The following is a 26,830-nucleotide window of genomic DNA, read 5'->3' as shown; positions in this document are numbered from 1 at the left end:
ACTGAGCATACATGTCCTGTTCACACTCTGTTTATGTGGGGAAGGAGTAAGCATTAGTGCTGTTCTAGGCTTAGAAGCATGTGAAGCAAAGTGACAAAATAAATATTCTGAAGTATTCACAAATATGCTTATTTCCTCTGCGAGTCTGCCAAACAAGCAGGTATTTCCTCAGGACTTCTTTTGAAGGTGAGCTGAGTAACTCTGTTCAGCTTTATTTTCCATATATTTGCTACAGCTCATTTTCCATCAATTTATCACTGTCATCAGTCTGCTGTTGTCCTTACATAAAGGAAAAGTAGAAAAATAGCCAGAAATTTATATTGGCCAACCTCTCTGATTCATCTAGGCCCAATAGTTTCAGTTTTAGCAGTGCTTAAGACAAGGGCCTGTAGGAAGTTAACACTCTGGTCTTTTTTCAAGCAAACTGCCTCCCCCACCCAGAATGGTGATTTAAAGCAAGGAGCTGCCAGCAGCCAGTCCTCAATCACACATTCTACTGGATCCCTCTACAGTTAGCTCAATCTATCTACCTTCTTGAGTATAACTAAATGAATCCTCTTTCCAGCCTCCATGCTTTATCCCTTCTTTCTTAAAGAATGACCACAAATCATACCCCTTCTCTAACACATGGGCCAAGCTTCCACTCCTCCATGGTACTGTTGTAAACTTCTCTCCAGAGATGCTTGTGTGCAGTGCTTCTGAATGCCACCTCCAGTATGTCACATTGGCAGCTTGAAATTGCCATCGTAGAAAATGGAAATTGGAAATTGGCAAACAGTACAAATCCGGCTGGTTTTGGTTTTGACAGATGGTTGTTTTCAGTTCACTTCAGTTGCTCAGTTGTTTCCGACTCTTTGTGATCCCATGGACTTCAGCATACCAGGCTTCCCTGTCAATCAACAATCCCCAGAGCATGCTCAAACTAATGTTCATCAAGTTGGTGATGCTATCCAACCATCTTATCCGCTGTTGTCCCCTTCTCCTCTCGCCTTCAATCTTTCCCAGCATCAGGGTCTTTTCCAGTGAGTCAGCTCTTTGCATCAGGTGGCCAAAGTATTGGAGTTTCAGCTTCAACATGTCCTTCCAATGAATATTCAAGACTGACTTCCTTCAGTATTGACTGGTTTGATTTCCTTGCAGCCCAAGGGACTGTCAAGAGTCTTCTCTAACACCACAGTTCAAAAGCATCAATTCTTCCACACTCAGCTTTCTTTATAGTCCAACTTTCACATCCATTTATGACTACTGGAAAACCCATCACCTTGACTAGATGGACCTTTGTTGGCAAAGTAATGTCTCTGTTTTTTAATATGCTGTCCAGGTTGGTCATAGCTTTTCTTCCAAAGAGCAAACATCTTTTAAATTCATGGCTGCAATTGCCATATGCAGTGATTTTGGAGTCCAAGGAAATAAAGTCTCTCATTGTTTCCATCGTTTCCCCATCTATTTGCCATGAAGTGATGGGACTGAATGCCATGATCTTAGTTTTCTGAATTTTGAGTTTTAAGCCAACTTTTTGACTCTCCTCTTTCACTTATATCAAGAGGTTCTTTAGTTCTTCTTCACTTTCTGCCATAAGAGTGGTGCCATCTACATATCTGAGGTTATTGATATTTCTCCCAGCAATCTTGATTCCAGCTTATGCTTCTTCCAGCCCAGCTTTTCTCATGATGTACTCTGCATATAAGTTAAATAAGCAGGGGTTCCATGTCCAGTTCTAACTGTTGTTTCCTGACCTGCATACAGATTTCTCAAGAGGCAGGTCAGGTGGTCTGGTATTCCCATCTCTTTCACAGTTTTCCACAGTTTGTTGTGATCCGCACAGTCAAAGGCTTTGCCATTGTCAATAAAGCAGAGTAGATGTTTTTTCTGGAACTCTCTTGCTTTTTCTATGGCCCAACATATGTTGGCAATTTGACCTCTGTTTCCTCTGCCTTTTCTAAATCCAGCTTGAACATCTGGAAGTTCTCAGTTTACGAGAACTTCATGAACTGTTGAAGGCTGGCTTGGAGAATTTTGAGCATTACCATGTTAGTTGTGAGATGAGTGCAATTATGTAGTAGTTTGAGCATTCTTGGCATTGCCTTTCTTTGGGACTGGAATGAAAACTGACCTTTTCCAGTCCTGTGGCCACTGCGGAGTTTTCCAAATTTGCTGACATATTGAGTGCAGCTCTTTCACAGCATCATCTTTTAGGATTTGAAATAGATCAACTGGAATTTCATCACCTCCACTAGCTTTGTTCATAGTGATACTTCCTAAGGCCTACTTGACTTCACATTCCAGGATGTCTGGCTCTAGGTGAATGATCACACTATTGTGGTTATCTGGGTCATTTACCCAGATAACCACGATAGTGTGATCATGGATCAAGATCTTTTTGTATAGTTCTGTGTATTCTTACCACCCCTTCTTAATATCTTCTGCTTCTGTTAGGTCCATACCATTCCTGCCCTTTATTGTGCTCATCTTTTCACAAAATGTTCCCTTGGTATCTCTAATTTTCTTAAAAAGATCTCTAGTCTTTCCTGTTCTGTTGTTTTCCTCTATTTCTTTTTGTTGATCACTGAGGAAGGCTTTCTTATCTCTCCTTGCTATTGTTTCTAATTCTGCATTCAGATGGTTGTTTTAACTACTAACATATCATATTGTCCTTGGAATTGATTTCATTCTTCAGTAACCACTATAACAGTGCTTGCAAGTCTGAGAGTGGTGTCAGATATACTCGAGTTCTGATTCATTGATCTAGTATTTATGTGACAGTGAGTTGTTTCACCTGTCTGAGTCAGTTTCCTTAAGTAAAATAACACAGGTGAAGTTTCTGGCACAAAAAAGTGCTGAATAAGAGTAGCTATTTCTTCAATGGCACTTGATCTTTCATGTGTACTCCATTCATAGTTTGGATTAGCTATGTTTCTGGACATATGTTGATGTCTTTTGTATTTGCTTTCCTTCACCATAGAACCCCCAGTGTTAAAAAGAATCATCAGAGTATCTTGCTTAGTGTGCTTGGTAGATAGTTAATCCACAGTAAATACTACCGTAGGCATATTCATAGAGTAGGCAGTCACAGAGTCAAAAATGTGTGGCCAATGATGCCTGATAGCACTAGATTAAGAGTGTTGTGTGTGCTGTGCTAAGTTGCTTCAGTTGTGTCCAACTCTTTTTGAACCTATGGACTGTAGACTGCCAGGCTTCTCTGTCCATAGGATTCTCTGGGCAAGAATACTGGAGTGGGTTGCCATGCCCTCCTCCAGGGAATCTTCCGGATTCAAGGATCTAACCCGCATCTCCCAGGGATCAACTCCCCATCTTCCATAGATCAACTCTGATGTTTCATGCTTTGGCAGGCAGGTTCTTTACCACTAGAGCTACATGGGAAGCCTAGATTAAGAATGCCTGAATTTCAATCTCAGAACACAGCATACTAAATTGTAAGAACTCCTGGATCAAACATCTCTACTTTTGAATCACTGTTCCACCTCTAATCATCTGTGCTGACTTCATCAAGTTACTGTCCTCAGCTTCCTCATCTGTTAAATAGATGAAAGAGTGGCTTTTTACTTAGTGTCACAGTTTAGGAAGATCCCTTGTACTAAAAGATGCTAAATGTGTGAACAGTCTTATAAAAAGTGGCTACTACCATTCTTCCACTAGTTGATCCTGTGGTTTAGTCTTCCTAAGCTTCATAGACTTTAACTATATCTATAAAAGTGAGAGGGCTAATTTGGTGTTCTCTCAAGAGACCTTTTTTATTTTGAATAAGTTTCTTTATGTCAAAAGCCCTTTATTCTAGAGACAGATAGAAGTTCTAATGCCAATACTCTTTGGTGAACAAAATCTCTCCCTTCAAGTCTCACTACTCCTAGCCGAGGCCCCCATCACTGTACAGGAATTTTCCAACCAGTCACCTACCACGTGGCTCTACTTTTCATCCTCCAGACTTCCCTGTGGTCTTAGACAGGCAGACTACACACACACACACACACACACACACACACACACACACACGCACACACACATGCGCACACACACACACACATTTGATTGCGGCACTCCCTTTCTTTAAAATCTCTGCTGGAATCATTTTACCTACAAATGAAGGTTAACCTTCCTAGCAAGATCTCTAAAGCCCTTGACATTCTTGTCCTGGTTTCATATTTGCCCACGTTAGTTTCATATCACAACCCTCTCTTGTGAGCACTATGCTTCAGTCAGGTTGAACTCACTGTTTCCTAAACATACCTTGGCAGCCTTTCTCAACTATGTCATTACACATATGGTTCTTTTGGCAACCTGAGATGCACCTACTAGCCTACCCCTTTGTTTTCCTGGGATACTCCTACTCATATTTCAAGACCCACCTCACATGTCAAGTTGTCTTTTAAAAAGGTTTTCCTGATTCCCCCAGGCAGTGTTAGTCATGCTGTCTCTGTATTTCTACAGTGCTAGCACTTTCCTCTTTGAATTATATTTATCTGTTTACAAGTCTGGCTCCTCCACTGGAACAGTAACTTCTCAGTAGTGATGTGCCACAAGTCTGGAGTCAGACTGTCTGGTTTATAAACCCCTGCACCAACACATACTAGATGAATGAGCTTGAGAAAGCTACTTAACTTCTTTAATCGCCCATTTTCTCACCTATAAAATAGAATGTTGCATTATCAGGGTCCTTATAGCAATTAAAAGAGAAAATGCATGTAAAGCTCCTACCCATATGCCTGGCATAAATTGAGGACTCAATAACTTAATCATTCTCAATGTTGATGGTGATGACAAAGGAGATGGGATGACAGCAGTGGGAGAGAAAGTGATGGGAAAAAAAAAAAAAAAGAAAAACCCTCATTTATCTTTGCAGTCCCTGGACCAGTTCCCAGTCTGGCATCTAGTAAGTACTCAATGCGTGTTTGTTGAATGAATGGTGCTACTTTATAGCACACCTAAAATGACAGATACCAGCGCTTTCCTCACGTGAGTCCAAGATGTTGAATTAATGCCAACAACTGAGTTGCTGATGGAGACTGGGAGGAGGGGAGAAAAAGGATAATGGAGGATAGAGAAGGAAAATAGTATGTTAGGCATGCTCTTCATAACTTCATCTACGAATTACTTTTATTGTCATTATTAAGAATGGAAACTTTTTTTTTTTAAAGAAGTTAAGTGGTGAGGATTCCCAGTCTAGAGAGCAGCCCCACCAATAGGCATCGCTTGGGTGTGAGGGCAGGACTTCCCCGGTGGTGGCTCAGACAGTAAAGCATCTATCTACAATGTGGGAGACCTGGGTTGGATCCCTGGATCGGGAAGATCCCCTGGAGAAGGAAATGGCAATCTACTCAAGTACTATTGCCTGGACAATCCCATGGACAGAAGAGCCTGGTAGGCTACAGTCCATGGGGTTGCAAGCAGTCAGACACGACTGAGCGACTTCACTTTGGGTGTGAGGGCAGTCAAAGCAAACTCCTTTGATGTGATAGGAGAGCCAGAGGGCAAAACCGCAGGCAGCTAGGGGTTGGAATGCAAGGGGCTCAGAAGGAAAATCCTTTCTTACTATCGGGAGGGGCCGAGATCACTTAAGGATGAAACCCCTGGACTATAAAGGACTGAAACATTGAGAATGGAAGTCCTGATTAGCGAAACAGTAAACTCCGGAGGCATTTACACAAATTAAAACCAAACAAAAGCCTAATACACAGGACATTAAAAAAAAAAAAAAACTGAGACAAATTTTTTCAATTAGTTCCAAAGAACAGCTGGAAATCAGACTAGGGCTGCTGTGAGAATGGGATATCAGGATTTAAAGTGGGAAAGGAGATGAACGGAGGAAGTGGAGGTGAAGCGGAGCTGCTGATTTATCTCAAAGAAGAAAAAAGAATAAATACACGCTCTTTTGTATCCGTTAAACGTTGGATGCTCCCCAGACCAGTGTATCGGCTGATTGCCTTTTTGCTGCGCTCGGTAGAGAAAACAACACACAAGCAGAAATAAACAGAAATAAACACAGAAAAATTAAGGGATGCTTTCGTCTTTTCCTCCTCCCTTCTTCCAGCCGAGTCCTTCCCCGCAAGCAAAGGTTCGCCTTCGCTGTCCACCGCCCGCGTCCTTCCAGACCCCCAGCAGCTGGCCTTGTGTTCCGTTCTCGAATCCCGAACCAAGCTTGGTCCCCAGATCTCACAGTCCCGGAAGCTGACCCACTTCTCTCTCCTTCTTTTCTCCCCTTCCACTTCTTTCCTCCTCTTCCCTCTGGTCTGTCTGCTCCTTTGCCCAGCTGTCATCGGCTCCCCCTCGCTCCCCACGCCTACGCCCCGAACCCACGGCTGGGAGGAGGGCCCGCTGACGCTCTGCAGAGTTGGCAAAGTCCCAGAAATCATCCTCGCTCTTCCTCTTTAGCAAACCACTGTCTTTCGCAGCGGAAACTGATTTCCACTGACGAGGACCGTCCGGTCTGCGTCCGTCGGGACCGACCGAGAGAGAGCCTGCTGTTGGTCTTTGGCTCCTGACTCGGAATTCGAGAGACCCCCGCCGGCCGCGCCCTGGCCTAGAACACGCTCGTCCCCAGCTGCCTCAGAGACTGGGGCATCGCCAGCCCCCAGGTTAGATAGCGCGGTTCCGCCTCACACAGAAGAGATCATGATTAAGGTGTGGGCCATTGCAATCCTCCAGTACTCTGTTCCTCTAGATGAAGGGCCCCAGCCGGCCTCCTGGGTCAGAAACCGCCGATTCACTGTTTCTGAGAATTGGATTGACTGATATACATAGAGGAACCAAGCCCACAAATACGTTAAACAAAATAAGCAAGTGCATGCCTATGTCTTGTCATTATCACTGGCAAAAAGAAGTCTAGGATTTTCCCAAGTAAAATTCCAGTAGCCCCACTCTCCCTCATAAACTTCCATTATTAGCGATTGTGCGTCTGTCTCAGTCGTGTCCAACTCTTTGCGACCCCATGGACCATAGCCCCCTAGGCTCCCCGTCCGTGTTTTCCAGGCAAGGCTACTGGAATAGGTACTGCGAAATGACTCTATATTCCAGATAATATTTAGAAATGATGATTGTACTTTAATCAGCATCTGATTAAACCAACCTACCCAGATTAAATACAGCTCTTTACTGGAAGGAATTCCTCAACAAAGCAGAATGTGTAACTTATGGAGGGCTACTACTAGAATTCTCCTCTGGAAACCAGAGACCGGGCATTGAAATAGCTGACAGTGCAGCTGAGTTGGTTGCAGTAAGTGAAAGACCTGCTCCTGTCTTAGGGGTTCTGGGGACTGTTTTTTATATTTAGGTGCGAATGCTGATTTTGTCATAATTGATACATAGAAAGTTATGAATCGATGTAGGAAACAAAATCATAAGAAATCCTTGGGCAATATCTGAAAGAGCATTTATCTCTCTGTCACTCAAGAAAAAGGAACAGTTTTCATAATGTACCTACATTATACAGTCAGCCAATAAAACCTAATCCCCACTTAAGCAATTAGAGGAGGGCCGAGGGGTTGCAGTTGGGATTTTTAGCTTGGTTAAAGCAAATAAAATACTGTAGGAAGAATGAAGTCATACTTGTTGAAACTTGGATTTGCAGAAATATAAGGTAGCTTGAAGAAGATGAATTCAGGTGGAAAATGACCTTTCTATTATGTTCAGGAAGGCATTAGAATGTCAGGAGAAATGCTGGAATGGAGATTTATTACCATATAAACAGTCGACAAGTTCCATTTTGTTGAGTACCTTGGAAGGAGGAAGGAAACCAGCATTTCAGGAGGTGATTAAAAAAGCTCTGAAAAGAGTGTTCAGTAATCCAGGGAGACCTGAATGGTGGAGGAATGTGTTTCTCCTGGTCTGCTACGAGGTTCCTGGGTGTCTCAGAGACCCCCTGATTTGCTTATTCCTTGTCTGAATATTTGTACTAGATGAATTACTTGTGATATGAGATGGGATAGAGACAGTGTGTGTGTATCCTTCTTACTCCTTATAAGAAATTCTTCCCCCTCCCCTCCCTCTCTCTGTATTTGTGTGTATGTGTGTACATGTGTTTGTTCAAGCATATCTATCTACATATATATTCAGATATGAGAAGGGAATTTTCAAAACTATATCATTTTTTTTTGGTAGTAAAGTTGCATTTATATTGCTCTACATTTTGAAGGCCATATTCATTTGAGACATATACATACTTTGTGTGGCCTAGAGGGCTTATGTTACATTTCCACTGCAATGATGAGGAAATAAAGATCAGAGAAGGGAAATCATATAAATATAATAATCATATAAATATCATATAAATATTGTTTTGTTTAATCATATATATCATATAAATATTGTTTTGTTTTGAAAGCCACTTTTCAGTTGAAAGATACACATGCCTCGTGTGGCCTAAAGGGCTAGTGTTAAGAGCCCCATTTTAAAGATGAGGAAATAAAGATAAAGAAGGGAAGTGATTTTCCCAAGGTCCTTTTCAAATTTGCCATGAAACCTTTCACAGTACTTGTGATTCATAAGCACAAACTTTAAAACCACACAGGAACTCAACACATCCTCTTTTCTTGAGCATTTTCTGTCTCTTCTTTTTAGTTTGAATATTTAGTTAAAATCTGATAAAAACTTCAACAATCCGTGCACACTCATCTCCTATTCTTTTTCCTTGTTTTGTTTTCCTCCTTAGCAATTTTGACTCTCGAACACACCTTGCATTTTACATATTCATCTTGCTTTTTGCATGTGCTTTTGTGCTCCAAAGAATATGCTCAGTGAAGACGGGAATGATTTTGAGGGTTAAAGTTGGGACTGTGGTTTTTCTGCTGTATCCTCAGTGCCAAGAAAAGTGCCAAGCAAATAGGAGGCCCTTAATAAATGTCTGTGAAATGAATGCCCACGTGCATGAATGAATGAGGGTTGAAAATGGTCCATGTAAATCTACCTAACATCTATCAAGCCACTGCTATTTTTGTAAGGCAGGGGTGCTCAGTAGTTACTTGTAAGAAAAATAATGAAAGGACTTCTCACTGCAGGTCCCTGGACACTTGATGTGAAGATAGTATTCCTTATTTGTCTTAGTTTTTTCTGTTAGCAAAATATGGTTGAAACCTCACTTCTGATGGCCAAATGATGCCTCTGCTGTGGCCGGGAAATTTTTTGTATGTCTTATGTCCTTGTTGCCTTCTACTCTGCCTTTACCTTTCTCTCATGTGTGCACAACCCTCAGGAAATGCCCTCTGCCTACAATCCAGCCAGGAATGTATTTTTCCTGGACCAGTGCCCTTTACTTAGGATCTTTCCAGACCTTTTCCTCCCTCATTAAATTTTACCTACCTTTTCCCCCATTCCCTCTGGTGTCTACTTTCCATACTGTTTTATGCTTCCTAGGTAATACAGTTTTATTTTGTTAGAAACAAGTAGTCTTAGAATTACAAGACCACACAGTACAGCTTCTCTTTCAGTGATCCAAGTCTTTCTACGGTTTGCCAAGTGAGAAGCAGTGTAAGTGAGAACTCAGTTTCCAGATACAAGCTTTCTGCCTTTCATGAATTATATGACTTTGGGCAAATTATTTGACCTCTCTAAGCTTCAGTTCAGTTCAGTTCAGTTGCTCAGTCGCATGCAACTCTTTGTGACTCCAAGGACCTCAGCACGCCAGGCCTCCCTGTCCATCACCAACTCCCTGAGTTTACACAAACTCATGACCATTGAGACGGTGATGCCATCCAACCATCTCATCCTCTGTTGTCCCCTTCCTCTCCCCCCTTCAGTCTTTCCCAGAATCAGAGTCTTTTCAAATTAGTCCTTTTTTTTTTTTTTTCCCATGAGGTGGCCACAGTATTGGAGTTTCAGCTCCAACATCAGTCCTTCCAATGAACACTCAGGACTGATCACCTTTAGGATGGACTGGTTGGATCTCCTTGCAGTCCAAGGGACTCTCAAGAGTTTTCTCCAACACCACAGTTTAAAAGCATCAATTCTTCCATGCTCAGCTTTCTTTATAGTCCAACTTTCACATTCTTACATGACTACTGGAAAAACCATAGCTTTGAATAGATGGACATTTGTTAGGAAAGTAATATCTCTGATTTTGAATATGCTGTCTAAATTGGTCATAACTTTTCTTCCAAAGAGTAAGTGTATTTTAATTTCATGGCTATAGTCACCATCTGCACTGATTTTGGAGCCCCCCCCAAAATAAAGCCTGTCACTGTTTCCATTGCTTCCTCATCTATTTGCCATGAAGTGATGGGACCGGATGCCATGATCTTAGTTTTCTGAATGTTGAGTTTTAAGCCAACTTTTTCACTCTCTTCTTTCACTTATATCAAGAGGCTCTTTAGTTCTTCTTCACTTTCTGCCATAAGGGTGGTGTCATCTGCATATCTGAGGGTATTGCTATTTCTCCCAGCAGTCTTGATTCCAGCTTGTGCTTCCTCCAGCCCAGCATTTCTCATGATGTACTCTGCATATAAGTTAAATAAGCCCATGACAATACCCAGCCTTGATGTACTCCTTTTCCTATTTGAAGCCAGTCTGTTCCTCTATGATCAGTTCTAACTGTTGCTTCCTGACCTGCATACAGATTTTTCAAGAGGCAGGTCAGGTGGTCTGGTAGTCCCATCTCTTTCAGAATTTTCCACAGTTTATTGTGATCCACACAGTCAAAGGCTTTGGCGTAGTCAATAAAGCAGAAGTAGATATTTTTCTGCAACTCTCTTGCTTTTTGGATGATCCAGTGGATGTTTACAATTTGATATCTGATTCCTCTGCCTTTTCTATTTTTTTTTTCTTTTATAACTGAGATTTTATTGGTTGTTTTGAGGATCACTACACAGACATTTCAATTTGTACACAATTCTTCACATACGTACCAGAAATCTAAAATATCATGTAGTTGTGATTCTTAACAGTTATTCCAGTGACTTTCCAGCTTAAAATTTGGAGCAAACTTTCCTTAACAGGGTATCAAGTACCAATATCTTCAAATATTGATATGCTGTTACATCTTAAGTCCCACTGATTCACAATTTAATATCATATACACTACATACCCAAACTGTCAATCGTTCACAGCACATTAACCAAGTTACTAGGAAAACTGGACTACCAAAACCAGCTTGAACATCTAGAAGTTCACAGTTCATGTATTGTTGAAGCCTGGCTTGGAGAATTTTGAGCATTACTTTATTAGTGTGTGAGATGAGTACAATTGTGTGGTAGTTTGAGCATTCTTTGACACTGGAATGAAAACTGACCTTTTCCAGTACTGTGGCCACTGCTGTGTTTTCCAAATTTGCTGGTATATTGAGTGCACCACTTTCACAGCATCATCTTTTAGAATTTGAAATAGCTCAACTGGAATTCCATCACCTCCACTAGCTTTGTTCATAGTGATGCTTCCTAAGGCCCACTTGACTCCACATTCCAGGATGTCTGGCTCTAGGTGAGTGATCACAGCATCGTGGTTATCTTGGTCATGAAGATCTTTTTTGTATAGTTCTATTATGAATTCTTGCCACCTCTTCTTAATATCTTCTGCTTCTGTCAGGTCCATACCATTTCTGTCCTTTATTGAGCCCATCTTTGATGAAATGTTCCCTTGGTATCTCTAATTTTCTTGATAAGATCTCTAGTCTTTCTCATTCTATTTTTTCCCTCTGTTTCTTTGCATTGATCACTGAGGAAGGCTTTCTTGTCTCTTCTTGTTATTCTTTGGAACTCTGCATTCAAATGGGTATATCTTTCCTTTTCGCTTCACTTCTCTTCTTTTCATAGCTATTTGTAAGGCCTCCTCAGACAGCCATTTTGCTTTTTTGCATTTCTTTTTCTTGGGGGTGGTCTTGATCCCTGTCTCCTGTATAATGTCTTGACCTTCCATCCATAGTTTATCAGGCACTCTGTCTATTAGATCTAGTCCCTTAAATCTATTTCTCACATCCACTGTATAATCGTAAGGGATTTGATTTAAGTCATACCTGAATGGTCTAGTGGTTTCCCCTACTTTCTTCAATTTAAGTCTGAATTTGGCAATAAGGAGTTCATGATCTGAGCAACAAGCTGCCAGTCTTGTTTTTGCTGACCGTACAGAGCTTCTCCATCTTTGGCTGCAAAGAATATAATCAATCTGATTTCAGTGTTGGCCATCTGGTGATGCCCATGTGTAGAGTCTTCTCTTGTGTTGTTGGAAGAGGGTGTTTGCTCTGACCAGTGCGTTCTCTTGGCAAAACTCTATTAGTTTTTGCCCTGCTTCATTCTGTACTCCAAGGCCAAATTTGCCTGTTACTCCACTCCGGATGTTTCTTGACTTCTTCCTTTTGCATTCCAGTCCCTTATAATGAAAAGGACATCTTTTTTGGGTGTTAGTTCCAAAGGGTCTTGTAGGTGTTCATAGAACCATTCAACTTCAGCTTCTTCACCATTACTGGTCAGGGCATAGACTTGGATATCTGTGATATTGTATGGTTTGCCTTGGAAACAAACAGAGATCATTCTGTTGTTTTTGAGATTGCATCGAAGTACTGCAATTTGAACTCTTTTGTTGACTATAAGGTCTACTCCATTTCTTCTAAGGGATTCTTGCCCATAGTAGTAGATATAATGGTCATCTGAGTTAAATTCACTCATTCTAGTCCATTTTAGTTCTCTGATTCCTAAAATGTCAATGTTCACTCTTGCCATCTCCTGTTTGACAACTTCCAATTTGCCTTGATTCATGCACCTAACATGGTCCATGGACTCTAAGATTCAGGCCTTTCATTTAAGACTGATAACAAAATAGATCTCATCACCCAGGGCCATTCTATTAAGTAGAATATGTGGGATAAAATGCATCAAATAATTTTTTGCCAGTAGTAACCGCTAATAAATAGCTATTCCATATACCATTTCAATGCCATCAGTATTGGGACAGAAATCTCTACTTCCCTGAGTCAATCAGTTCTTTTTTGAAGATTCATTGTCCATCTCCTGTAATGATCCTTTACGGTTAGCCCAAACCTGCTCCCTATTAGCTTCTACCCATTGGTCCCCAGTGTTTACTTGGAGAAACAGAGTCAGTATGTGCTGTTATGATCTGAATGTTTGCATTCCACACCCCTTAAATTTATATGATGAAGCCCTAACCCTCAATGTGATGGTGTTTGGAGGCAGAGCTGTAGGGAAGTAATTAAATGTAGATGAAGTCAGGAGAGTGTTTCCCTTATGTTGAATTGGTACCCTAAAAAGAAGAGCAAGAGACAAGAGAACTCTTTCTCCAGGAGCATGCACTGAGAAAAGGACATGTAAACAAAGAACAAAATGGCAGTCATTGCAAACCAGGAAAAGAACCAAATCTACTGGCACCTTGGGCTTGGGCTTCCCAGTCTCTCGAATTGTGAAAAATAGATGTTGTTTAAGTAACCAGTCTATGGTATTTTCTTAGAGTAGTCTGAGATAAGACATGTGCCTTCACTTTTATGATTTTTTAAAGTTTCTAAAACAACTTTTATAGTCTATCTACATCTTCTCCATTTTAAGCTAAGGTTTTCCAGTTCCTTCAACTGCCCTTCATCTGTAATGCTTTCTCTTTTCCATTACCAACTGATTGCTCACAATGACGTCTACTTTACCTATGTGCCTCTTTAAGAAGTGCACCTGAAAGATATACAATAGCCTAGTCATTGTATAACTAACACAAATTACAGGGGAGGCGTTATCTCATATGGTTTGGACATTATATTCTTGATGGAGACAGGTCTCATTAGGTTCCTTGGCAAAGATATCACACAGTTGGAAGCATGTCTATCTTGTCAAGCACAGCTTAGAAACAAAGTAAGAACTCCAGATCCTTTTCGCATGAAGCACTGATAAACCAGGTCTAGCCCAGTCTTCACATGAGTAACTAGGAGTGTACCTAACAGCAGGGTTTAATATTCATTCCTTTTCAGTTCAGTTCAGTCACTCAGTTGTGTCTGACTCTTTGCGACCCCATGAATCGCAGCATGCCAGGCCTCCCTGTCCATCACCATCTCCTGGAGTTCACTCAGACACAACGTCCATCGAGTCCATGATGCCATCCAGCCATCTCATCCTTGGTCATCCCCTTCTCCTCCTGTCCCCAATCCCTCCCAGCATCAGAGTCTTTTCCAATGAGTCAACTCTTTGCATGAGGTGGCCAAAGTACTGGAGTTTCAGCTTTAGCATCATTCCTTCCAAAGAAATCCCAGGGTTGATCTCCTTCAGAATGGACTGGTTGGATCTCCTTGCAGTCCAAGGGACTCCCAAGAGTCTTCTCCAACACCACAGTTCAAAAGCATCAATTCCTCGGCACTCAGCTTTCTTCACAGTCCAACTGTCACATCCATACATGACCACTGGAAAAACAATAGCCTTGACTAGATGGACCTTTGTTGACAAAGTAATGTCTCTGCTTTTGAATATACTATCTAGGTTGGTCATAACTTTCCTTCCAAGGAGTAAGTATCTTTTAATTTCATGGCTGCAGTCACCATCTGCAGTGATTTTGGAGCCCCCTAAAATAAAGTCTGACACTGTTTCCACTGTTTCCCCATCTATTTCCCATGAAGTGATGGGACCAGATGCCATGATCTTTGTTTTCTGAATGTTGAGCTTTAAACCAACTTTTTTGCTCTCCTCTTTTACTTTCATCAAGAGGCTTTTTAAGTCACACTAAAGGAACTTCTGGAAATAATGTCTTCAATCTATTGTTCCCAACTTTATTTTTTTTCCTTCTCGGTACAGATTAATGATGGTATTCACATGAAATACAAACACAGGCTCACCCATGATTATTTGAAATTCCCATCTCCTGTTTTTAACTCCACCCTTCACTCTTCTGTGCAAAAGAGCATATCAGAAGTTGAGTGAGTAAACTAAAGAACTAAATGTGAAAAGCAATAGCCCAATGCTTTTATGGGATTACATAGGTTAATATCTTCCTGATATTAGGGGAAAAAAAGAATTTCTTACACAATGTCAGGAAGAAAGAAAGCAAAAATAATAAAGGAAGAAGTTGAGACATTTGATTTTATTAAACCAAAAAATTCATTGATCCCCATAAACAGAATGAAAGGTATTTGCAACACATACTTGATAAAAGTGCTAGTGAAAGTGTTAGTTGCTCAGTCATGTCTGACTCTGTGATCCTGTGGACTGTAGCCTGCCAGGCTCCTTTGTCCATGGGATTCCCCAGGCAAGAAGTAGGTAGCCATTCCCTTCTCCAGGGGATCTTCCAGACCCAGGGATAGAACCTGGGGCTCCTGCATTGCAGGCAGCTTCTTTACCGTCTAAGCCACCAGGGAAGCCAAAGGGCTAGTATGTTCCCTTAAATTAAAATGAATATTTACAAATTATTAAGAAAAAGGTAACCAATGGAAAATTGGGTAAAAGACTTAAATATGTAGTTTACAAAAGATATCTGATTGAATTAAAAAATCATGAAAAAATTAGCAATATTATTCAGGAAAATATAACTTAAAATTCAGTGAGCTCAAATTTGACACTTACTAGATTTGCAAAAGTTAAACTAATTGACAATACCAAATGTGAGGGAGGAGTTACAGTAAAGAGAACTATTATACTCTACTGGTGGGAATGCTAAGTGATATAGCCAGTTTGGAAAATATTTTGGCATAATTTAGTCCAATTAAATATATGGCTGTGCTATCTATATATTACAAAAGTTAGAGATCAAGACACTGACAGAATTCCAATGTCATTTTCCTCTCATATTAACAGTCCCAAGTGACTTAAAAAAAAAAAAGTTTTATTTATTTATTTTTGTCTGCTCTGGGTCTTTGGTTCTATGCATGGGCTGTCTCTAGTTGTGGAGGGCGGGGTGTGCGGGCCCCTCACGGTGCTGGCCCCTGCTTCTGGGGAGTAGCAGCTACAACAACAAACAGGGTAGACTGTAAAAAACAATTTCATCACACCCTATGACATAGAAATTCTACGCCTAGCTCTGGCTCAGCTGGTAAAGAATCCGCCTGCGATGTGGGATATTTGGGTTGGGAAGAACTCCTGGAGAAGAGAACAGCTACCCACTCCAGTATTTTGGCCAGGAGAATTCCATGGACTGTATAGTCCATGGGGTAGCAAAGTGGTGGAAATGACTGAGCCACTTTCACTTTCACTTTCAGGTCTGTGTCTAGAGACTTGTTTCTAAATATGTACCAGGAGACACTGTACATGAATATTCATAGCAGCACTGTTTTGGTGACAAAAAAAATCTGGATTTTATTTGGATTGTCTATCAACCATGCACAGAGTAAGTGAATTGAGGTGTACAATGGAATACAAACTGAGGCTACACATCAACACAGATGAATGTCATAGCAATGCTGGAAACAGAAGCAAGTCACAAAATATACCGATTGATTTATTGGCTTTGAGGCTAAAGAATCTGCCTGCAACCCAGGAGACCCAGCTTCAATTACTGGGATGGGAAGCTCCTCTGGAGAAGGGAACGCAACCCACTCCAGTATTCTTGCCTGGAGAATCCCATGGACAGAGAAGCCTGTAACTGGCAGGCTACAGTCCTTGAGGTTGCAATGAGTTGGACACAAGTGAGGGACTTTCACATACATGCCTATATACATACATGGAATATATATATAGGATGATCCATTTGCATGAAATTTAAAACAGGGGAAAATAGAAAAATGTAATGTTTACTGATACCTAATGTGGTAAACGGAGAAGGCAATGGCACCCCACTCCAGTACTCTTGTCTGGAAAACTGCATGGATGGAGGAGCCTGGTGGGCTGCAGTCCATGGGGTCACTAAGAGTCAGACACAACTGAGTGACTTCACTTTCACTTTTCACTTTCATGCATTGGAGAAGGAAATGGCAACCCACTCCAGTGTTCTTGCCTGGAGAATCCCAGGGATGGGGATTCTGGTGCACTGCTGTCTATGGGGTCACACAGGGTCGGACATGACTGAAGCGACTTAGCAGCAGCAGCAGCAGCAACATGTGGTAAATTAATGAAAAATGTGAAGTCTTAAAAGTCAGGATAAATCGCTGTTTTTTGTGCAAAAGGAAGTTTATGACTTTGGGGAAAAGCACTCAGTAGTATTGGCATTGCTCTATTTCTTAAATATTGGTGATAATAACAAAAATTTCCCTTTTTTTCTGTATGTATATGTTGAGCAACAAAACTTTTCCTAAAAAAAGCAAATTTAAAAAGTAAATAGTTTTTAAGATTCTGTATTTTACACGTGTAATTCACTAATTATTTGTGACATCCATCCAGACAACATAATCATCATTTTACCCAGAGGATGGATTTGTAAAGGGAGTTCCAGCAATTCTGGGGCCGGGCTTCAGGGAAGCCTTTGAGGATGGGGATGTTGGGGAATGAATGCTTCTTCTATCTTATGATGGAGACTCCATGTTTCTGTCTTCTGTCCTCTGCGAGGTCAACTTGTTCAGGGCCCACCTGTATGTAAATCAGAAAAGAATATCGACTCCATACTAACCACAGTTCTGATTTTAACAAGTAGCAAGCCTATGTCAGTTTTCTCATTAACTCCTTCAATGCAACATAATGATGCAAAGATGGTTCTAAAATCAGAGTGTTTATGTTAAAATTCTGATTTTTCCCTGTAACCACTGACAATCTTTTTAACATCACCAAGTCTCTCTGTTTTTTCATCTATAACATGGAAACTTTAATAGTACCTACTAGGGTTAATTGTAGGGTTAAATAATATAATGAATAATAATTTTACATATATCTGTTTTATAGTAGGTGCTTAAAAATGTTAAGTTAAAAAACACAATAAGAACATTTTTTCAGCTAGTAATTGGTTAATACCAAGAGATATAGAAATGTAACACACTGCCTGGCCAAATACAGAGTCTTTTACAATTTGTTACATATGTGTAGAAACTAGTTTTAACGTGGTAGTCCTGGCATGTAGTCGGTACTCAATAAATCTTAGCTTCCTTTTATATTTGGATATTTATAAGCTTTGTCCTGTTTCTTTCAATGTGTTATTATCCATGAATCTACTAATTAAAATCACAAGTTATAATTAGGAGGTGAATATACTGTAACCTCTCTGAAGTGTTGAAAATTTTTGTTTAAAAATATTTGCTTGTGTCTAGGGATCAGAATCTCAAGGGGTCAATGATGAAAAATATAATGTAAAGTTAAATGGGATAAGTATATGTAAGCTTCTAGAACTGTAATTGTATATAATAAGAACTTAGGACACTTAAATTTTCTTTTCCTCACTTGGAGTTACTTTTGATGCTATATAAAACGCTAAAATAAATCCTTAATATATCTTTGCTTTTGGAATTTGAGTTTGATTTTTGGAAATAGCTCAAAGCCACTCAGAGCCAACTGTCATGAATAATGTAAGTGAACAAGTTGTATAATACCATTTTTGGTCAAAAAAATGAGTTGTGATGAAATTAATGAGATTTTTTTTTACTTGTGCCAGCTTGTAAATGGTCTCTGAAGACAATTCTAAAACGGAGTTCCACATGTGGCTTAGGCAATGACAATATTTTTGGAATATATTTTAAGACTCCTATTCCTCTCATCAAGTCATGTTGACTTCACCCTGATATACTACAGTCATTATCAGTTTTAAAACCATTAAAATAATTATGTACTTACTACTAACAGTGTTAGTATTAGTGCTATGTGTTAGTGTCAGTAGCTCAGTCGTGTTCGACTCTTTGTGATCCCGTGGACTGTAGCCCACCAGGCTTCTCGGTCCACGGAATTCTCTAAGCAAGAATACTGGAGTGGGTTGCCATTCCCTTCTTCAGAGGATCTTACAGCCCCTGACCTAAATTCCCTTGCATACAGGTCCCAAACTTACCAGCTGTCACTGCCCCTACATTAGGTTAACTCATAGGGATCTCAGTCCTGCTTAAGCACTACAACTGGTGTGAATACTGATTGGTTGATGCCTGTACCATTTAGTCTGCTAATTATTCTGAATGTCTCTACTGTCTGTCATGCTGTCTGGCCAGCAATTTCATGGTGCTGGCAATGTTCATTTTGATGTTAGGCTTGGGTAGTTTGCATAACATCAACAACAATATATTTCTGAGATGACTAGAACAGAAAATTAATAGTTCTTCTTTAGAATAACTGATCACCCTCAAAATTCTTTCCCTAATAAAGTACTACATGCATCAGATTAAGACTTCAGGTGTGTTTATCTTCAACAAATAAGTGTTTTATTGCTGTTCGCAGTACAGACAGAAAAAGATCTTAAATAGTCTAGTTAATTTCAACAACTTATAAATGATAAGGCATGATTAACTCTGCCAATGATGCTTCCATGGAACTCCTGTATATGATTAAAAAAAATAGAATGAATTCCTAGATGTTTATAAAGCAAATAGTATAGATCAGTCTGGAGACAGAATAAGAAAAAAATCTTTGAAAATCCATATATGTATTGTGGTCCATTTATTTTCACAATTTTCAGTTGTTCTCCATTGAACTTACTTCACTGATATTTTTATTGGTTACAGAATTGTGATTCTTTCATTCTTGTCATAAATCACCCCACCTTATTGGCAATTTTCTATTATGGTTTTATTTAGCATTAATTGCAATTGCCAGCTATTGACATCATATGATCATACATTCAGGCCGTGGCTGAAGTTTACATACACTAATCCCAAAGAAACTGTATTATGAGGTGAGCACTGTGTTATAAATGTTATAAATAAAATGTGTTATAAAAACCGCATGTCTTTTTTATTATGTACTCTTATACATACATTTTTAAAGTAATTCTGCTTTCCTTTTCTTGGCATTTTAGAAGAAAGAGAAAAAAAGAAAAACAAGGGAAAAAAGAGCTAAAGAACCTTAAGATTGACAGAGTCTCCGGCATCTGACACAGTCCTTGGCACATAAAAAGTGTTCAATCAATAGTGAGTGAATGGAGAACTATTTAAGCATAGAAATCATGTGTCTTAAGTACTTTCCTCAGTTACAGTTTTGGAACTCCTGGCCACAGGCTCTGTGGTAGCCAAGAGCGGAGGCTGGAGCAGTTAAGGCCCTTGACCTTCCCCCACTTAATTTTTAACTTGAGAGGACTGTGCAGTAGATACTATGTGGGAGGTTTCTGGGCTCTGTTGTCAAAAGCTTTCTCATTTTGAAAAAATGAGCCACTTTCCAAGTTATGGAGTGAAAGTGTGATAAAGATGTCCAAGTAGAGACTAATAGACTTTCCTATAGTGTTGTGTTTGAAATAGCTAGAGTAGGCTTAAGAAGCAAGAAGAAAATGGAAACTGGAAGAAGATATCTGTTTATTGCCTTGAGTTCTTTGTTACAAAGTGATAAAGTCTAAGGAGTAAATGGTTCTCAATACAGGAGCACATTGATATAGTATGAAGCATATAATTTCATTTATCCCTTCTCTGAATGACTCAAATTTAGTGTTTATTTTAATAGTTGGCTATGGTTGCAGCCCTGAAATTAAAAGACGCTTACTCCTTGGAAGGAAAGTTATGACCAACCTAGATAGCATATTCAAAAGCAGAGACATTACTTTGTCAACAAAGGTCTGTCTACTCAAGGCTATGGTTTTTCCAGTGGTCATGTATGGATGTGAGAGTTGGACTGTGAAGAAAGCTGAGTGCCGAAGAATTGATGCTTTTGAACTGTGGTGTTGGAGAAGACTCTTGAGAGTCCCTTGGACTGCAAGGAGATCCAACCAGTCCATTGTGAAGGAGATCAGCCCTGGGATTTCTTTGGAAGGAATGATGCTAAGGCTCAAACTCCAGTACTTTGGCCACCTCATGCAAAGAGTTGACTCATTGGAAAAGACTCTGATGCTGGGAGGGATTGGGGGCAGGAGGAGAAGGGGACGACAGAAGATGAGATGGCTGGATGGCATCACCGACTTGATGGACGTGAGTTTGAGTGAACTCTGGGAGTTGGTGATGGACAGGGAGGCCTGGCATGCTGCAATTCACAGGGTCGCAAAGAGTCGGACACGACTGAGCTACTGTACTGAACTGAACTGAACTGATGGTTTTACTACTTAGAAAAAATCAAACTAGAATGATGTACTAGGTATTTATTGTTGTATAACAAATTACCTAATACTTAGTGAAAGCAAACGTTTGTTACTATTTTAGTAGGTCAATAATTTGAGAGTAGATCATCTCAGCAATCTTGCTCAAGGTCTTTCATAAGACTTAAGTGAAAATGTTGGCTGGGGCTACAATCATATGAAAGCTTGACTGGGCCTGGAGGATCCATTTCCAGGATGGCTCATGCACATAGTTTGCCAGCTGGTGCCTGTTGTTGGCACGAGGCCTTGGTTCCTCCCCACAGCAGCTTGCCTCAATGCTACTTGAGTGTTCACATGCCATGGCTGCTGGCCTCTTCACAGTGAAAGATACAAGAGATGGTACTAGCACAGCACTGTCTTTATAACTTAGCCACAGAAGTTATATGGTTACTTCTTCAATATCTTGTCAAGCAGAAAGTCATTGCAGGAGGGAACTACATAAGGATATGAATACCAGAAAGAGATCATAATTTGGGGATCATCTTGGAGGCAATCAGAAATGCAAAAACTTAAATGTAAACACTGCATTGGAGGGCTAGGAAATGGTTGTATCCTATCCCCAATTCTCTATCTCTCTAAAAGTTTTCATTAATTTTTTGTGCACTAAGACTATTGCTTTAAATTATACCTTAAAACTGTAAGTAAGATATACTATTGGTCCCATTTCAGATAAGAAAATGGAGGTCTAAAGTGATTAAGTAGCTTATATAATGCTATACATCTAGTAAGTAATTGAGTCAGCATTTCAATTTACTGCCACTTAAACAAATAGATGATAATACTGCAGCTATTTAATAAAAATAAGTAAAGTTGAGATAGTTAGGGGGTTTATGATCATGTACGAGATAATACTCAGGGCAGCTTTTGCTGAATTTCTATCAAAGTTAGATAACCTCTCTTAATCATTAAACTAGGGTGTCTTTGCATGCTGCAAATGTGATTTCACCTGATTCTTGTACTCAAGATATTTAAGTGTAGGAACAATGGATTTACAAATTAAAATTCTAGGTAATTCACTTATGATATGAAATATGATTGCTGGAACAATTAGGTGTTTACCTCAATCTGATTAGCACATTCTTCCCCTGTAGGGAGTTAGTTAATTATATCATTTGTGATAATCTAGATTGTGCTGCTATAACAATCTCACAGTTTCAGTGGTCTGAAACACAGATTTATTCTTTGCTCCCCTTTATCCATACTTTATTGGCAGGGTGATCTCATTGTAGTACATCAGGAAACTAAGCTGATACAGGCTCTGGGTCACATCCCAGGAGAGATCCAAGATATGTGGGATCTGAGACTTGTACTGTCTTGGGTACTCTTTTTAAGAAATGTAATGCAAAATCATAGTTTGAATATTCATTGGAAGGACTGATACTGAAGCTGAAACTCCAGTAGTTTGGTCATCTGATGTGAACTGCTGACTCATTGGAAAAGTCCCTGATGCCGGGAAAGATTGAGGGCAGAAGAAGAGGGCATCAGTGGATGAGATTGCTGGATGGCATCACCGATGTAATGGGCATGTACTTGGGCAAGTTTTGGGAGATGGTAAGGGACAGAGAGGCCTGGTGTGCTGCAAAGTTCACGGGGTTGCAAAGAGTTGGCATGACTGGGCGACTGAACAACAACAACAATCCAAAACTAGAAATAGAGAATTAAATATAGAGCTTTGAAGTGGGCCGATGCAAATGAGGGACCCTAAAACTTAAGTGTTTTTAAACTTCACAATCAGCTTCATGCTTCAGTGATTTCCAGTGCAGGAAAAAGCATTGTGGTGAATCATACACTGTTTAAGCTTCAGTCTGGAGGTGACATAGCCCAAGTTCAAAGTTTGTTGGGAAGCATAATTCTACCATGTGTCCCCAAGGAGGAGAGTGGGAATATTTTGTAAACAGCAGTAATAGTTACTACAATAATCAAGGAGCAGAGGTTTGAATGCATGGTCATATTACTTTTCAACTTTGGGCATCTACTTGTCCACTTGTGAAAAATGTCGTTACCTACTTCTCAAATAGAATGCAACCACAAGTTAGCTTTCTTGGGTCTCCCTCCCAAGGATAACACAAAGATGAGTACAGGCAATGTTTGTTTCCTACATTTCTATCTTTTTTCCTTTTTCTTTTAAAAGTCATCAGTTCCTTTTCATATTGATACATTTTCTTAAATATCATACCATCTTTTGTCAAATTGAAAGTGAAAGTGAAGTCGCTCAGTTGTGTCCGACTCTTTGCGACACCATGGACTGTAGACTACCAGGCTTCTCCGTCCATGGGATTCTCCAGGCAAGAATACTAGAGTGGGTTACCATTACCTTCTCCAGGGGAATCTTCCCGACCAGGGATAGAACCAGGTCTCCCGCATTGGAGGCAGACGCTTTAACTTCTGAGCCACCAGGGATATATACAGATGCTGTACTATTGATATAATACCACAGTATACTATATATATTTGTGTGTTAGTTGCTCAGTCATGTCTGACTTTTTTGTGACTCTATGGACTGTAGCCCACCAGGCTACTCTGTACATGGAATTCTCCAGGCAAAAATACTGGAGTGGGTTGCCATTCCCTCTCCGTGGGATCTTCCCAACCTAGGGATCAAATCTGGGTCTCCTGAATTGCAGGCAGATTCTTTACTGTCTGAGCCATCAGGAAAAACCCATAAATAAATAAATAAATAAATAAATATATATAATATACTCTCTGCATATACAGTTGACCTTTGAATAATGTGATTAGGTGCTCCCATCCTCTGCACAGGGTGTTATATCCTCTGGATTTAACTAATAGTTAGCCCTCTGTATCTGCATTTCCACACCCATGTGGAACCAACCAAACATGTAATATTGTAGCATTTATTGTTGAAAACAATCTGTATATAAATGGACCCAGGCTGTTCAAATTCATGTTGTTCAAGGGTCAAATGTATATTATACATATATAATATGTATATAGATAGACATACAGTTTAGACAGTATATATAGATGTGTGTATATATACACACACAGTATAGCTATATATAGTATATATACTATATAATATCATGTATATATTACAAATAGTATATATATGCTGCTGCTGCTAAGTCACTTCAGTTGTGTCCGACTCTGTGCGACCCCATAGATGGCAGCCCACCAGGCTCCCCCTTCCCCGGGATTCTCCAGGCAACGATACTGGAGTGGGTGGCCATTTCCTTCTCCAATGCAAGAAAGTGAAAAGTGAAAGTGAAGTCGCTCAGTCGTGTCTGACTCTTCATGACCCCATGGACTGCAGCCCACCAGGCCCCTCTGTCCATGGGATTTTCCAGGCAAGAGTACTGGAGTGGGGTGCCATTGCCTTCTCTGATAATATATATATATATATATATATATATATATATATATATGTTGACTATATTTTGCCAAGGTTTTTTGGTCTCTTTAATGTGGTTTTATATATAATCTTTGCTACTATACTATATGTAGCTTTTCTAGTTTGATGCAGAATCACCTTACTTTCAATTTCTTGGAAATATACTGCCTAAAATATCTTCTAGCTTTCTTATAATGATGCCCATGCCCCAAATTAGCAAGTATAATTGCTCTGAGTAATAGCTGCAACTGTGAGGATCTGAAATAATCAGCAGAATCAGATTTAGTACAAAGAGAAGAGGAATATGTTCATCAAAAGTTGGGATTTTTTTGTCTTGTATTGGGTATTCTGGAAAAGTACAGTACAGAGATAGAATCCACAATTAACTACCATTTTTGAAATATGTATGAATTGGAGTCCTGTTTTATAGTTGCATATTGACAATTCTTATAGTATTGTTTGAAAGACAAATCATTGTGCTTATTTGCTGTTAATCTGGAAATATGCCAAAAATTCGTGTACATTAACACGTACATGTTAATCTATTGAAACAATTATAATAAGTCATTTGCTTTCTTTGATTTCTTGTATTCAGTTCTTAATCATCTACTTTAATGCAAGGCTGTGGCTCAAATAATTTTAAAAATAATGGCAATAGAAACCTAAAACGTGTTGTGTGTGTGTGTGCAGCTCAGTCGTGTCTGACTCTTTGCGACCCCATGGACTATAGTCCACAAGGCTCCTCTGTGTATAGGATTTTCTAGGCAAGAATGCTGGAGTGGGTTGCCATTTCCCTCTCCAGAGGTATTCCCAACCCAGGGATCGAATGCGTTGAGTTTCCATTAATGTAATAATAAATGATTTAAATTCATGCTACTTAGGTATGATATTTTACTGCATTTTATATTTTTTTAAATGTATTCTCTATTGTTTGAATTGAGCTGCACTGAACTTTCAATCTCTGCTACAATGAAAAGGAGCTTTGGCATAAATAACATTTGAAAAAAATAATGACAATGTTTAAAATGTGCTTTGTGTGAGGCATGGTGCTACCTAATGTATGTAATATCATTTCATTTGCTCATAATGACTCTGTGAGGTAGATCCAACTTCCCCCATTTTACAGGCTGAGACTCTGAGAAATGAATGAATTTGGCATCACACAGTCAATGAGTGATAGAATAGGCAAGCCTAATTCAAAACTTCAGTAGATGGTTTCACCAATTATATTATCTTTGCAGTCTTCAAATCCTGAGTAAATGGGTTATAAGTAAGAGAAATGTATTTAAGAGCCTTTTATAATAAGTAAATTATTCATCTCTGCTAAGTCACTTCAGTCATGTCCGACTCTGTGCGACCCCATAGATGGCAGCCCACCAGGCTCTCTTGTCCCTGGGATTCTCCAGGCAAGAACACTGGAGTGTGTTGCCATTTCCTTCTCCAATGCATGAAAGTGAAAAGCGAAAGTGAAGTCGTTCAGTCGTGTCCGACTCTTCATGACCCCATGGACTGCAGCCCACCAGGCTCTTCTGTCCATGGGATTTTCCAGGCAAGAGTCCTAGAGTGGGGTGCCATTGCCTTCTCTGAATTCATCTCTAGATAATCTACAAATGGGGGTTGATTTTTTTTTAAAGACAGCACAAAAGAAAAGAAAGAAAATTGAACAAACAAGTAAACATATAAGTAAAGATCCATCAAATATAGTAATTGGTAGATGCTGGAGAGGTTATCAAGAGGACATGACCACTGATTGACCAGAGGGCTGGACTTTCATAAAGGAAGATGCCTCACTTTCTCCTGTCCTCAGAATGTACGTTCTGCCTATTGTTTCCACAGTGGGAGCTGTTCCAAGGACAAAACCTTGAGAGAATAAGATGTTGAGACCATATGGACTGAATACGGGACTGAACTCAAGGTCTCTCTATGAATTTTAAGATTCTGACAGGAAGGTGAGGAAATCTACAAGCCTCATATGTAAGTTCCCTTGCTTATTGAAAGTGCCACCTACCAGTCTGAAGTGCTCTGTTTTCTTTCTTCTGTCTCTCCAGGGCCTCAAAATGCAGGGATCAGATTGTGAAACAATGATTGGCAAGCCAGCCAGGAAATCAAATAAATGGGTCTTGGGAAAAAGGCATCCAAGGGCAAATCCTGGGTTGGCCACTGACTTCCGTGCAGGGAGGGATGACTCATATGTTCAGTGCTTGTGGACCACTGTGTGAGCGTGGTAAAGCCTGGAAAACAAAGGCTCGTTTAATGCACTTGTGTGAGGAACTGCACATAGTACACCATGGGAAAGAAAAGAAATAAATTGCTGGTTTGCTGAATTAGCTTCCGATACCCAGCTAGAGGCTGAAGCTTAAGTTAGCAGTTGGAAGAAGACCTGAGGTTAGAGAAGGACATGGGGTGTCTACTGCTCTGCTAGCTTGGGGCTGGCAGACAAGGTG

General features: G+C 39.9%; 1 long non-coding RNA gene across 1 annotated transcript in view; it reads left to right on the top strand.

The window, feature by feature from the left end:
- Positions 1 to 26,830, top strand: part of LOC121816354 (uncharacterized) — a 70,814-nt gene that overhangs the window by 11,053 nt on the left and 32,931 nt on the right. Inside the window, exon 2 of the long non-coding RNA XR_006055892.2 lies at positions 26,223 to 26,360. This is a non-coding gene — a long non-coding RNA (uncharacterized LOC121816354). The remainder of the gene's footprint in view (positions 1 to 26,222; positions 26,361 to 26,830) is intronic.

The sequence above is a fragment of the Ovis aries genome, chromosome 1 (assembly GCF_016772045.2).
Source record: "Ovis aries strain OAR_USU_Benz2616 breed Rambouillet chromosome 1, ARS-UI_Ramb_v3.0, whole genome shotgun sequence".
Classification (NCBI taxonomy): domain Eukaryota; kingdom Metazoa; phylum Chordata; class Mammalia; order Artiodactyla; family Bovidae; genus Ovis; species Ovis aries.
The sequence above is the reverse complement of the archived record's forward strand: the minus strand, read 5'-3'. Positions and strand labels throughout refer to the sequence as shown.